General features: G+C 42.5%; 1 long non-coding RNA gene across 1 annotated transcript in view; it reads right to left on the reverse strand.

Moving 5' to 3' along the window:
* Nucleotides 1-9,164: 9,164 nt before the first annotated feature.
* LOC133273251 (uncharacterized) overlaps nt 9,165-13,225 on the reverse strand; it is a 246,819-nt gene continuing 242,758 nt past the window's right edge. The window contains exon 9 of the long non-coding RNA XR_009744696.1: nt 9,165-9,337. This is a non-coding gene — a long non-coding RNA (uncharacterized LOC133273251). The remainder of the gene's footprint in view (nt 9,338-13,225) is intronic.

Genomic DNA, 13,225 nt, shown 5'->3' on the forward strand with positions numbered 1-13,225 from the left:
CACTGTGTCCCTGTTGCTGTTTACACCAATGAACCCTTCGTCATCCCCTTCTCTCCACACTTACCCTCCCTCCCACATGTGCAAGGATGTTGCATTGCAGACAGGGTGCAATGGGCTGAGATGGCTCCGTATTCCTCCCAGTTATAGTAGCAGACACTAAAGAATCTACAAAAGCAAGAAAAATAGAGTTGGAGAAAGGAAAACTTCTCAAGCCTTTGTGCTTATTGAACTGAGCAGCTCCACTCAACAATTCTTCACATTCCACCTTCTATTCTCCCTAAACTTAGACAAGTCTCTGTAGACCAGGTATGACTTTACCTATTATGTAGTTTCTGGGGATTTTTCTGCAGCCCCCCTCTCCCCTGGGGAGTTGCTCGCTAATGCCTGTGTATCCCATTAATACATTAATACACGCTGGGAATCTGGTCAATAATTAGGCTGATGAGTGTCCTGGGTTCAACCTATTAAAAGGGCCTGAGTGCAGCCAGGTCACCCACTGCACCATGTGCTTGTCATGACCAGGAGAAGCAGAAGTGTGTAAAGCCAGTAACCTCCATTCCCCAAATGCTCTTTTCTCAGCAATTTCAGCATACATTGCTCCAAATTCGTGTAAGCAACCTATACGCTGTGTGCACTGGAGGGGGGTGAGGCTGCAGAAGTCTTGCTGGTCTGGCCATGCCCACGCTACATGGTGGATATCAACAGAGTAGTGAAATCAGAGCAGAAAACGCTTCCCCAAAAATGGCACTTATATATCCATATATGTATGAGCACACATGTATAAAACTCCATTGTGAACCTACAAAACCCCAAGGATGCGCAGGGGCTAGTCTTCATTAGCATTTGGACAGAAAAAACCCTGCTTCCTCATCTTGTTCCTGGACACTGAAAAACATCAGCACTTTTTTTTGCAACTTCTTGAAATACTTTCAGCATGTGCTTGCCCAGCTTCCCTATGCACCCAGGGAATCACGGCAATACTGAAGACTGATGGAGCTGCCAGGAAGAGCAGTGGCACGGTTATGCCCAGGCCAGCAAACAGAGGAGCGTTTCCAGCGTATGCTGAAAATTCAGATTCTGTCCAAGTCTTTGGAGAGCAGATGTCAATTATGAATCACATGATTACTCTGCCATATTTTTCCTGGTTATGCTCATTGACTTAGATAAGGTATCATTTTTCACCTACAAAATATGTTGCGTATACAATAAATAATATGCACAGTACCATAATAAATATTCAGTATATATGGTGTGTGCATTATAGTGGTCCTGGTAGAGTTATAGCAGAACAGTCAAGGCTGAATTGGCATTTTCATTATAAAGGCTGATAATTCAAGATCAGTAGCAAAAGACAATGAAATACCATCTGCTCACACACAAACAGCTTTTACAGAGGAGGTTTTAGGTCTTGATGCAAGCAGTTCTGCATAGAGGGCAAAAACAAGAGAGCTCCTGAGACACTGTCTCTTGCTGTCAAAACTCTTCACCTGAATTTGCTCCTACTTAGATGGCAGTTGATGCTTTTCCTAAATCTCTAGCTTATGGAGCCTGAAGATATTGTGAGCATCAGTTTCCTCACAGGAGGTATAAAGGCTATTTTGTATACTTTCTGCCACAACAGAAAAGCTTGCAAATGCAAACTCTGCAACTCCACAACCAAAATACAAATGGGGTTAAATAAGACTTGACACTAAGGAAGAGCAACACATGCTCAGCATCTGCTGAAGGCCAGGATGGTTTGGGCCCACGCTGACCTGTTCCAGTGGTACCAAGTTCAGTAATCAGCATCAGGTCTGCATCTGCTCCCTTACAGTGGCTCCCAGGGCTAATTCAGGTGTGGCACATTACGTATTTTCAAAGATCTGGCCTCTTTGTACTGAAAATCATTGTGTCTCTAACCACTACAGCCTCTTCTACCTTTAATGCCGTATCAGCTGTAGCTTCTAATTGACAGCTCGACCAAAACTCAACAAAATACTCCTGATCCAACCAATATTCCCTCCCAGGTATCTTCCGACGGCTGCAGCCCATCAGGCAGACGTTTTCACAGGAATGGACTCATCTTGTCTGGAGGTGTTTGAAGTGGGGCTGGCTGGCCCCAGCTGAGCAGCTTTGCTGGTGGGTAGGAGGCAGTGGTATTTTCCAGCAGAGGGTGTTAAAGAACAAGCAGGAGGTCTGGTGGTAGGTGGCAACCTCTTCTTTTCAGCACAGCTGCTTGCAGAGGGCATGTCTGTTTACACCTTGAACTAATCACAGTGACAGCCAGCAGCGAAAACCTGGATGTGGGGAAATCCATGGGAATTTTGCCCAGGCTTTTCCCTCTAGCTGTTACACTCGTGATTTAAATGTATTTCTTCCACTATATGGTACCTTTCCCTCCAACCACAAAATTCATGAAGATTTTTTTTTAGTTCATACCCAACAGGCACCTAAGCATCTTTGCAGTCCTAGTACAATGAAAGGACGGTGATGCTGCAGGGTGTAAATAGAGGCAAGTGGAAGGACCCACCTCTGACCATGTAACATCTCACTGCCCATCCTGATGTGTCTAACAGGTGAGTTCACCCCAGTTCTGTAATGCCCCCCTTTCGTTGGCTGGCTCTGTATTGATGATAAGTATTATTCGCACATCATCACAGCCTCAGTTCGGCAGCTCTTCAAGCCTGTTTCCAAAAGAAGCTGTCACAGACAATAAACACCAAAGTAACCCCACTTCCAATTTAATTGTTTTCTCAAAATATCACTAGCAATTAGACTATATTAGCAACAGATTGTTTGCAGTAGCTCATTCTCTGAGTCAAAACTGGTTTCTTTCTCTTTTCCAATCACACAAACCATCTGAAACTAGAAAGTACCTAGGTTGTTATGTTTCTTTTGCCAGAGTCAGAATCAAGTAAACAACCAACATTACTTCTACAAAAGCCGAAGTGTCTGGAAAACACAGGAGAAAAATATGGAATGGCTGGAATTTTTTTTTTATGTTTACAAATTTATTGTGGAAGTTTTAAGAAAATACAGTGACAGCACTGCCTGCAGTACAGAAGGGAATGACAGTCAATAAATAAAACTAAAGGACTGTGCAATAAATAAATACAAGACTAATATAATATGTTTGTAGTGGGCTGATCAGTTTTAAATCCTCTGCCTAAGGCTGACTTTTACAATAAACAAACCACGCCTGTATGTTTTTCTCTATCAGTGCTTTGTGAGCCCATTTATTTATGGTTGGGCTCACCTTCTTCCCCACACATGAACTTTTTGCCCATTTCAGCTTTCTCTCCTCTTGATAAAAATAAATCAACCCCCAAGCAGAACATATCACTGCCCAGAGGTAACGTACACCTACTCTCTTACTGATGGGGCATTTGAGCTTTACCAAGACTCACTGCGTCAGCAGAACCATAACACACGTACACCAGCACTGATGGAGCCAGACCCTTCGTTATGTCATACACATGCCCTCCTCTGAAGTACGCTGTGCTGTGCATGTCAAAATGCATCCCGCCCTGTCCCTGGGGACTTCTTTTTTTTCTGAGGCCAGCTTAGCCAAGTGACTGCACATCTTTTTATTACCTTTGGTGGAAAACCTTAGCCCTTCTAAGCAGCGCTGCACAGTCGAGGGGACTTGGAGGGCTCCAGACAAGCGTCTGCAAAACCACCTCTGGCTCAGTGGCTGTGATCATGAGCTAGGTAATTTGTTTGATTAGGGCATCCGTCTAAGACAAAGAAAGTGTAGTGGAGTGAGTCAGGCTCTGGTCTCATTTACAGGTCTGGAGATGCATGGAGAAGCTATTACAAGTAACCTGTGACCTGGCCCGCCCTCAGGTGAAACGGCTTTGCCTAGTCACCTCCTGTTAGCCTTAGCCAAATGATAGGCTTCGGGGAGCCCAGGACGCAGCGACGATTCATCAGACAGACAATATCAGACCTATGGGCCCAGCCCCAAGCTATGCAGATGCAAAAGCAGATGAATTTAGACAAAAAAAAAAAAATAATGGGTTTTCAAACTTACTATGGTGATAGTGTTACTTGCAACAAATCTGTCTGCAGTTTTGGGGCTGCAGAGATGAAAGTCCTCAGGAAAAATGTCAGTGGCTTAAGTTTATTTATATGTAAGGTAACCATGAAAAATGTTGGTGTACCACTAATTGTAGGGCATATTTATTCTGCACAAGTTGTTTTCCACATTAGCACAGTTGTTAAAATGCAGTTTTGCCTCAGGAATATTATAACTTTATCTTCTTTAATTATAAATGTGGATGTTGATGGGGTACTATACATTGAAGAAGAAATGTAAGAAATGGGCACTGCAAGGAGGAAAACAATTAAAAGTGTAATGTACTAATTATATGAAACATACTCAGGAAGACCCACGGATAAGCTGGCAAAGCAGCTACAGTGCGTTAGATCCTGGTTTTAGATTTGTATGCCTTCTCACTCCAAATTTCTCCCATGGTTTTCCGCTCAAACCAACTAACAAGGACCAGTTGGCAAGGCAAGCAGCACGTTACTCTGCCCTGTGCAGACACTACAGTGTAAGAGCAATTTTACTTTGAGCAACTAAAACCAGAAACTTGGAATGCAAATGCACATTGTAGTTATCATACAGCAAATGTTTAATGAACGACAGTATAAGAGCATCTTCTGATAAGGTAGGGAATATTTTAATTAAATAGCCAGTATTATGAAAATACCTGATGTCCTTGATAAAATCATAACTCTGTATGCGTGAAGCAGAGAACGGTAAGGGTTGCTGACCTACTGTGTGTTACAGGTAAGACACACGATGAGCAAACACCTATTCCCTTGAGAAACACGTGGCATAAAAAATGTGACGTTTTCCTCATGGAGCTAAGAGACAAAATTCAGACATGATTTGCTGATCTGGAGTAAAGGCCCAGCTTGCCTGGGAGTCAAAGTTTTCTGAAGAAGGTTATCACCGAGAGTGGGGCTGCAGTGACCGCAGCCACAAGAGTGCGTGCTTCACATCGCTTCCACCCTTCCCTTTGGGTTACGTGCACTCAGGCACAGTGTTTGCACAATGTGGATACTTACATATACATATTTATATCTTGGGACCAAGAATCTGTTTCTTTCCCATGAGAGGGGCCATTTAGTGGTGCAGGAAAGCACATGGTAGCATTTCAAGATTTTCAGGTTTTCTTTGTTTCACTGACTCCTTACTTTAACATCAAAATCTGGCTCACGCTGTCCTGAGTTTAAAAGACGTAACACCAAATTTCCACTAGCATCTGGGCAGGGGTCAAGCAGAAACATATTTATTACACTCCTACTATTCACCCATGCTTATTAGGAAAAAGCTCCATAATATGGCCATTATTAGAAACCAGTCAGGTATAAACAAGCCTGAAAAGTTCGGTACGGTCTGGAGGTTTGTCAACCAAAATCTCAGAGCATTTCCTTCCAGCTCCCCCTGGAACACGTCCATCTTTCACCCACCACAGCCACCTTTCTTTCTCTTTTTTCCCCTCCAAGGATACTTACTGCCCTCTAAAGGCTCCTTATACTTCAGTGTCCTTTCTCTCTCTGTTGCATTTCCCCCCTTTTTCACCTCTCCTCTTCTCTTCTGGCAATCTCCTGTTCTGTTGAACAGCACAAATGAAACACCTCAACCTCACCCATTTTCTCATTCAGGGATATCTGTGGCTAAGCAGAAAGCTGGGCAGCAATCACCCTGAGAGTTCATCAGAAAAACACGGAGAGGGTCCACTGAAGGACTTGGACTTCATTCTGGCCAATTTGCTTAAATTACTTCTTTCTGAAATGAGGTGTGCTAGTTCTTATTCCTCATTTCCTTCAAACTCATTTATCAATCTTCAGAGCTCCAGCCCTGCTGTTGTTGCTCCCCAGACCTAAAAACATGGATCCCTATCACAGGTGACAGCCAGCAACAGGCACAACTCTCCAGTGGCTTCACATCACAGACTCCCCAAAGTGCATTCCCCCCAGAGTCATCACCTCAAAGAGCTGGAGGGGATTTCCAGAGGTCACCAGTCCCTTCCCTGGCCCATGACATCTGTGTCATTCCTGACAGATGCTTATCTTTGGGGTTTTGAGGCCTTCAGTGCTGGAGACACTGCCACCTCCCCAGGCAGTGTCTCGCAGTACATCACTGTCCTTATCACAAGAAGGTTTTAACCTGAATCTTTCTTACTGCAATTTAAGCCCATTACTTCTTGTCCTATCTGCAAGAGGCGAGGAGAACTGATTATTCCTTTCCTCTTTGCAGCAGTTCTTCACATTTTTAAGGATTGTTTTGTTGACACAGACACTTCTCTGCATCAAAAGCACAGTCTGAGAAGAGGTTTATCTCCCCATCGCTGAAACCAGCATACTTTTGGCTATAATGTGCGCTGGCGGCATTTCGATTGTAAATTCACTTTACAAAATGAACTGAAAACTGAAATGAAACCTCATTGGAAAGCTCACATTATGGGAATTTATATTCCCTTTTTACTGTCCCTTAAAATACAAACAAGACTATTTTTTGACTTATGTGTAATTGAAAAAAAAATAAGCAGATGCAGCTTTGCCAAGTACCAGTGCTGAATACTCATCATTTAGGACCACAGAAATTATCATCTCAGCTTAAAAACTATAAAATTTCAGCAATGCATATGAAGCTCTTCATAACTGCCATCTGGGCTAGGTTCTCTGAGAGCCTGAGTTGGGCTTCTACTCACCTCAGTCAACTATTCACGCACCAGAAAATTAGATGTCTCATCCATCTGCTGTGGGCTAACTGGTATGGAAAAGCCAACACATCTATTTAAGGTGGCATAAATGACTCCCTGGGAATGTTTGTCTTTCTCCTAAAAGGGTGCCTAAGCATGAAAAGTTTTTTGAACAATAAATCTTAACAGAATAGATTATATATTCATATTTATCCCCAGTATAGCAGCATCCTCTCTGTTAGTACACTTGCTTGATTCAGACAAATGCTGAGATCATCACATCTCCAAGGCCTTTAATAAGGACAACAAACATCCAAATACCCTTGACAAACTCATCACCAGGTTAACAGCTTCTACAGAAAGCTGTATTTCTGACTGCTTTAGAGTAATACAGACTAAAATAACCCCATGCTCACTTCAGTTCTGCTGTAACCACTTTCCAAATGCCATTGACTCAGGGATATGTTCCTGTTGAGGAGCAGTCTTGACAGGGTATTTTGGCTTCTGTAGGCACCTTCATCTTACTGCACATTTTTAGGAGCTACAACTTTTCTAACCTGCATTTCAGAAGTGAACAGGCTGTAGATCTGCTTGATTGATACCCAACCTTTTGGCTGACTTCTGGGAGAGAGCCTTTCTTTGTGAAGTACTGAGTTAGTATATGCTGCCGGATCCCAGGTGTGGTGGGCAAGCTCAGCATATATTTAAAGGCTTCTCTTTCAGAGGGCTTCTGAGGCCAGATAATCATGAGGCCACAGGGCCTGAGCCAAGGTCCTTGCATTGGGACATAAGTGAAAATCTACATAGAAAAAAAGGAGAGATGGTTTCCATCCACCTCCACTGATGGGAGCTGAGAAAATAATGAACTAAGCTCAAAAATTACAACTTTTGTGATATTTCAGTATAGGAAACTGGGCACATCATACAGAAAAATCCTTCCCCTAGTATTCTATTTTGGAAAATGGCAACCTGCTGCTTCTGAAGTTACAGTCAGGTGGCTGTATTTACTAATCATCAGTGAACATTAACCTGCATTAACTTGTTTTCTTGCTTTTTGAGCCAATTTAGATCATGTTTTGTGATGTGTACAATATTGCTGGCCCCTTTGGAGCCCCTTACATCCCATCCTAAGTGCCAAAGTGCTCAATTTTGACCAAAATGGTACTCAATGACCTTTAAATCTCCCCTTGCTTTCATCAGCTCAAGTAGTACGGTGCACTTGTCCTCTTAATGAAGTTAAAATGACAACAAGAGACTCCTACAGTGAAGTGACAGAGCTCTGGCAGTTGCTGTTAGTGAAAGGCTCTTAAAATATGTCGAGTTGCTCCAAACTAAAACCACGTTTGAGCATAGCAATCTGCTCTTGAGCTTTCCACAGTGGTAAAATTAGTCAGATCAATTATATTTTTCTTCTCAACAGATTTCCTTGCTCCAAAACCAAGCTGAAAAGTCTTCTTGCGCCATGTATTCATATATATAAGGCATATATAAACTTGTGCCATATTTTTATATATATAACAGGGGATATTTAAGTTAGATATTAGGAAAAAATCTTTACTATGAGGGTGGTGAGGCACTGGAACAGGATGCCCAAAGAAGCTGTGAATGCCCCGTCCCAGGCAGTTTCAAGGCCAGGCTGGACAGGGTCTTGAGCAACCTGGTCTAGTGGAAGGGGTCCCTGCCTGTGGCAGGGGGTTTGGAACTGGATGAGTTTTAAGGTCCCTTCCAACCCAAACCATTCTATTATTCTATATGTTTATATTAAATATACATATACACAAATACAAAATATACATATACATAAATATATATATGGCATTTGGTCGTATTTCTTTATACTGTGTTATCAGGATGCAGTATGAAAAAGTGAGCATGAAATGGTTCAAAAGGTACTGCTTGGATTCAAGATTTCCTGTTTTATCAGGAAAAGTCCACTGGGGGAGCTGCTGGAGAAAGAGGATAAGGGGGGGTCAACTGTTGTGCTAAGCTGTGGATCTATGAGGCAGGCCAAAACAGCTTCTTGGCTGTGGGTTTATTGAGGCATGGCTGATAGTTTACTGTATCAAGTAGAAATAAAATAACCAGCTTTGATTTTCTTACTTGATGCATGCACTGCACCCTTTGAAACCCAACCCAAACAAATGAAAAGCCTTGGATATATTGCCATTTAATAACTGCCTCCTGCTCAGTGAGGAGCAAAGCTTTTTCTTTCCTTTCTTCCCTCTCCTCCACAACAAATTCTCACTAGGATTTTTTTTCTCCACTACAGACAGCAAACATAATTACACAACAGATCAGAACAGCTTACATAATGCCCTTTATAGAAACCTACCTTACCTCAGAGGCATATTAGCATTTCTTATGGGTTTAAGGGGTGAGGGATTAATTACAGATTTTCAAAATGTGCCTAATTACATATTTACTGGCGGAATAAATAATTCACGTTTCATAACTTGCCATGAAATGACTGGTTTCTTTTGAAGATTGAAAATCCGAGGCTTGAGGAATGTTAAAGTTCAAACTCCGAATAAAGGCTCCGAATCCATTACAGATCGGCATTTTACTCACATAAAAAATACAGCAGAAAGTCGTTCTTTCACCTGAATGACTTGTAGACCCCTTGAAATTTCTCACTTGGCAATCTATCAAACGAAATGAGCAAAACATTAGAAATGTGATTTGTTCATTTACTTTGCCACTTCAGTAGATCATGTAGGATTTCGGGAAGCACCTAAATGACCTGAGAGCATGAGTTTTCCTGACTCTTGTCTTTTGCACAGGGCAGAGGTGGGACCAGCAGCATCTCTCTGTACTGCACAGTGCAGGCAGTGGCTGGTACCCTCCTCCTGAGGCTGGCGTGGGGGCTGCTGCTCTGCCATGCGTGGCAGCAGCAACCAGGGACTCCCCTCATGCTTGCAAGTGAGTGTGCCTTTAAATGCTTCATGGCATTGGGTCATTTGGAAGCATAAATCAACTTGCCCCTTTCCTGACCTGCCCTAACGTACAGCCAGCGGTTTCCTCCATTATATTTTATTTTAGCCAGAGTTAGCAAGAAGAATATCCCTTTGGCATTTAGGGAATATACAAATTATTATAGAAGAGCAAATAACTGCTTCCAGAAAGGAAATAACTGCTCTGAGTGTTTTATAAGAAAAAAAAACCCAACAAAACCCAAAGCTGCCTTCAACAGAAAAAGTGCCACATTCAGTAACGACAGATACCACAGGAAAGAAAGAAGGAAAGGTAGAACACCACGTGCCACTACAACTGGTCTTGATTTGGGTTTTGTTAGACTTACGAAGGAGTAGGTTGGAAAAACAGGACCAGTATTGGTTCTGTGTACATGTACATGACAGGCAAAATCTATCCATGCCAGCCCAGGGACACACAGAAAAGACTTCTCCTGGCCAGCTCATGCTTTCCCCTGCCCAGCTCTCCAGCTTTGTGAAGATCCTTAAAATAAAGCCAATATAGATTTTAAAAGTAAAGATATAAAAGGAATATTAATAGCATACAGCAATGGAATCTACCTATACAACTATCAACATCCCCAGGAAGCAAGGAAATAAACACTGACTTATAGCACAGCCATACTTGTGATTAGCTTGTAGATGGAAGTTCCTGTCTTTTGAACAGGTGTATGAAAATAGCAACCTGCTGTTCAGCATTTTAGTTCTTCAAAACAAGAGCTAGGTATGCAGAAGAACATAAATACAACAGATGCTTGGTGAAACTCTCGTCCCAGTTCAGTCTTTTCCTTTTGTGCCACCTCATGTAAGTGACTTAACCTTTCTATGCCACACTTCCCTTAAAAAGCTTTCCACCTTGTAAGCTAAAATGATTGTGTACAGACTGGCTATTAATTTAACTGAAGCAGGTGGAAAAGTGGAAACCTATGCTTGTAATCAATTTGAACATACAAATGTCACTTTCATTTTGGAGCAAAGGGTCTACTTTTTCATACACTTTACACATTTTTCAGCACTTTAAAATCTAAAGGTTTAAAAAAATGTTTTTTTTTTTCCCTTTTAGAATAATGCCTTACTTTCATTCCTGCTTTAATCATAATTTCCGTATCAGTGTATACATTAAAGCAGGAGAAGATATTATGGGGAAAACACCAATAAGATTGGTTCAACCAATGACTCCACTGTAAAATTTTGTCTATCAAAATGCTCAGTTTCCCCAACAAAAGCTCACACATTTGATCAATCAACTGCAGCTTTTTCTTTTATTAATAATTGCATGCTAGCAATATTTAAGTATAAATACGTAATTTAAGCTCTACAATTATTTAAAATAAGCAAAATACTCTAGTGATGGCATCACCAAATGGGAGAACGCAGTCAGTGGTATGAGGTGGTGGATGAGGGGCAGGTGAGCATCCTTAGCCGTAACTACAAGCACTGAACAACGTAGGACAGATTTATAAATGTACTGCAAGCCATTTAAAAAGTCTTCTCCCTCTCTCGCCCACACAATATTAATTACCTGCACCAGCTTGTACTAATTCATTTTCCTTACACCTCAGTAAAGGAAGATGGTGTTTGAAATAAGTAGTGTCAAGACACAGTGTAAAGAAGCTTATGGATACTCCAAAATTGCATTTTTGGGACCGGGGAGAGAAAGAATAACACCTATAAGTTATGCTTCCAACCCAATTTCATTCACTGAGTCATGTAAATAAATATCCAGCCAGTTTGGTCCCCATCCCACAGCCTCGGCACAGCAACTCTAATTACTCATCTATAAACAATGCAGACAAGCCATTGCTCAATGCCGCGCTACGCCTCATGGCCACACGCTTTGCGTCCTACCTGGGTAAATATTAAAATGAATATAATCTACTATATTTTAAGGGTAAAGTTATCTGCAAAGCCCAGTGATTCATGAGCTCTCTGAATGTACATAAAGTGCTTTAGTGAAAGCATTTCCTAAGGGCCTGATCCAGTCATGCTTCTCAAACCCTCCGCAGCTGTCTAGACTGGAACAGAAAGGTCATTCAGCCACTGAAGGCCAATCCATCACTCCCATTAAAAAAGAAAATACCTAAACTGCTCCAAAGGTTCAATTTGTGGATCTGATGGGGAGATATTGAAAGAACAGCCAAGGTCCCCTTCCCCAGGGGGGATGAGGGCCAACACAAAGCCCATACCCTCCCTGGGGCTCGTTCTGAGGATCTGAGCAGGAAGCCAGGGGATCCCAAGAAAATTCCTGCCTTGAAGCGTATCTCTTGTCATCCTCTTCTTTTTAACATGCTTGTGCTGCAATGCAAGAAGCTGCTGTGCTCTTTTACACCAGGACTTTTCTCCCCTCATCACTGAGGGGCTCATACATGCAAAATTCAGAGTTTATGTAAGTCCCAAGATAGGAAAAGTCAATGCTCATCCAAAAAGACTCTCCCCCAGCCTGTAACTTAAAGATGGAGGATTACCCTTTCTCCAGGTTACATGTGGCCCCTTTGCTGCTCCAACCCCATTGACACATCTGCCATATGAGAGCCTCATGGTGATATTGGAGATGGGTGCTGCTGTCTCCTCCATTGGGAGATGGTGATACCCAGGTCACCACTAGACTGCAGGGAGATGCTCACCAGACGGGGAAGTATATATCCCCCTGCCACCCCTTCACCAACGGTACACTAAGGTGTAAAATATCCCTATACCTGGGGGATTCCCTGCATGCTGCAGACTTGGAAGGTGACTTCAGCCTCATTAAGCTTCAGCAGCAGGGGCTGAAGGAGCCTCCACAGGGGCCAGCTGGGAAAGCCCAACAGGACATTGCACAGACAATGAGAATGGGGCATTTTCTTAACCTTGAGTGCTGGCAGTTCACTGAACTGGTATGGGTCAGCAGGCAAAGGGGCTGGATATCCCAGCCCCAGCATGCTCCCTCCCTCTCAAAAGTAGGGAAGAGCACAAAGAAGACAGAACAGAGAATGACAGTGCTGCTCGAAAAATGTATTCCAGCTGCTTTCCTTAAACTGCAAGCTACAGCCCAGTTGTTTGTGATCACAAACAGTTTTAAAGAGGCATTTCTGGGGCCCAATAGGACCTGCCGCCTCCAGACGTTTTGGGAAAAATAAAGGGAGGGAAGGAGAAAAGAAAAGGCAACGTCCTCCTGGATCTCATCTTTTCCATTCGGACTTCAACCACCAGAACCATTACCAAATAAAATGTCAACTTTTTTCCCCTGTTCATTAACCTTTGATGCTTATTGTACAGTCAGCTTCAGTGCTCACAGGGGACTCAAGTGGCTCAAATCACAGCATTCATTTTACTCAGAGCTTAGGTACAACTTAAACCACAGTCCAGAAAGGAGGGAGGGGAAGGGAGAGAAAAGGCTATTAGCCCAATCCTGCCTCTTCAGCGCTTTACATGTTTAATAGAGATTGAATTTAGGGAGAGGGAGAACCCCCAACTTAGTAATAATTCCCTTCACAAGTTCTACTATAATTAAAAAATAGAGGCAAGGTCATGACGAGTGCTCTTGAAAATAACAGACAGACCTGTAATTATAGCAGGGCCAGC

Source organism: Pezoporus flaviventris, unplaced genomic scaffold, assembly GCF_033815535.1.
Source record: "Pezoporus flaviventris isolate CSIRO_AGI_PZ_B2104156 unplaced genomic scaffold, CSIRO_AGI_Pfla_v1 ptg000031l, whole genome shotgun sequence".
In the NCBI taxonomy this organism is placed as follows: domain Eukaryota; kingdom Metazoa; phylum Chordata; class Aves; order Psittaciformes; family Psittacidae; genus Pezoporus; species Pezoporus flaviventris.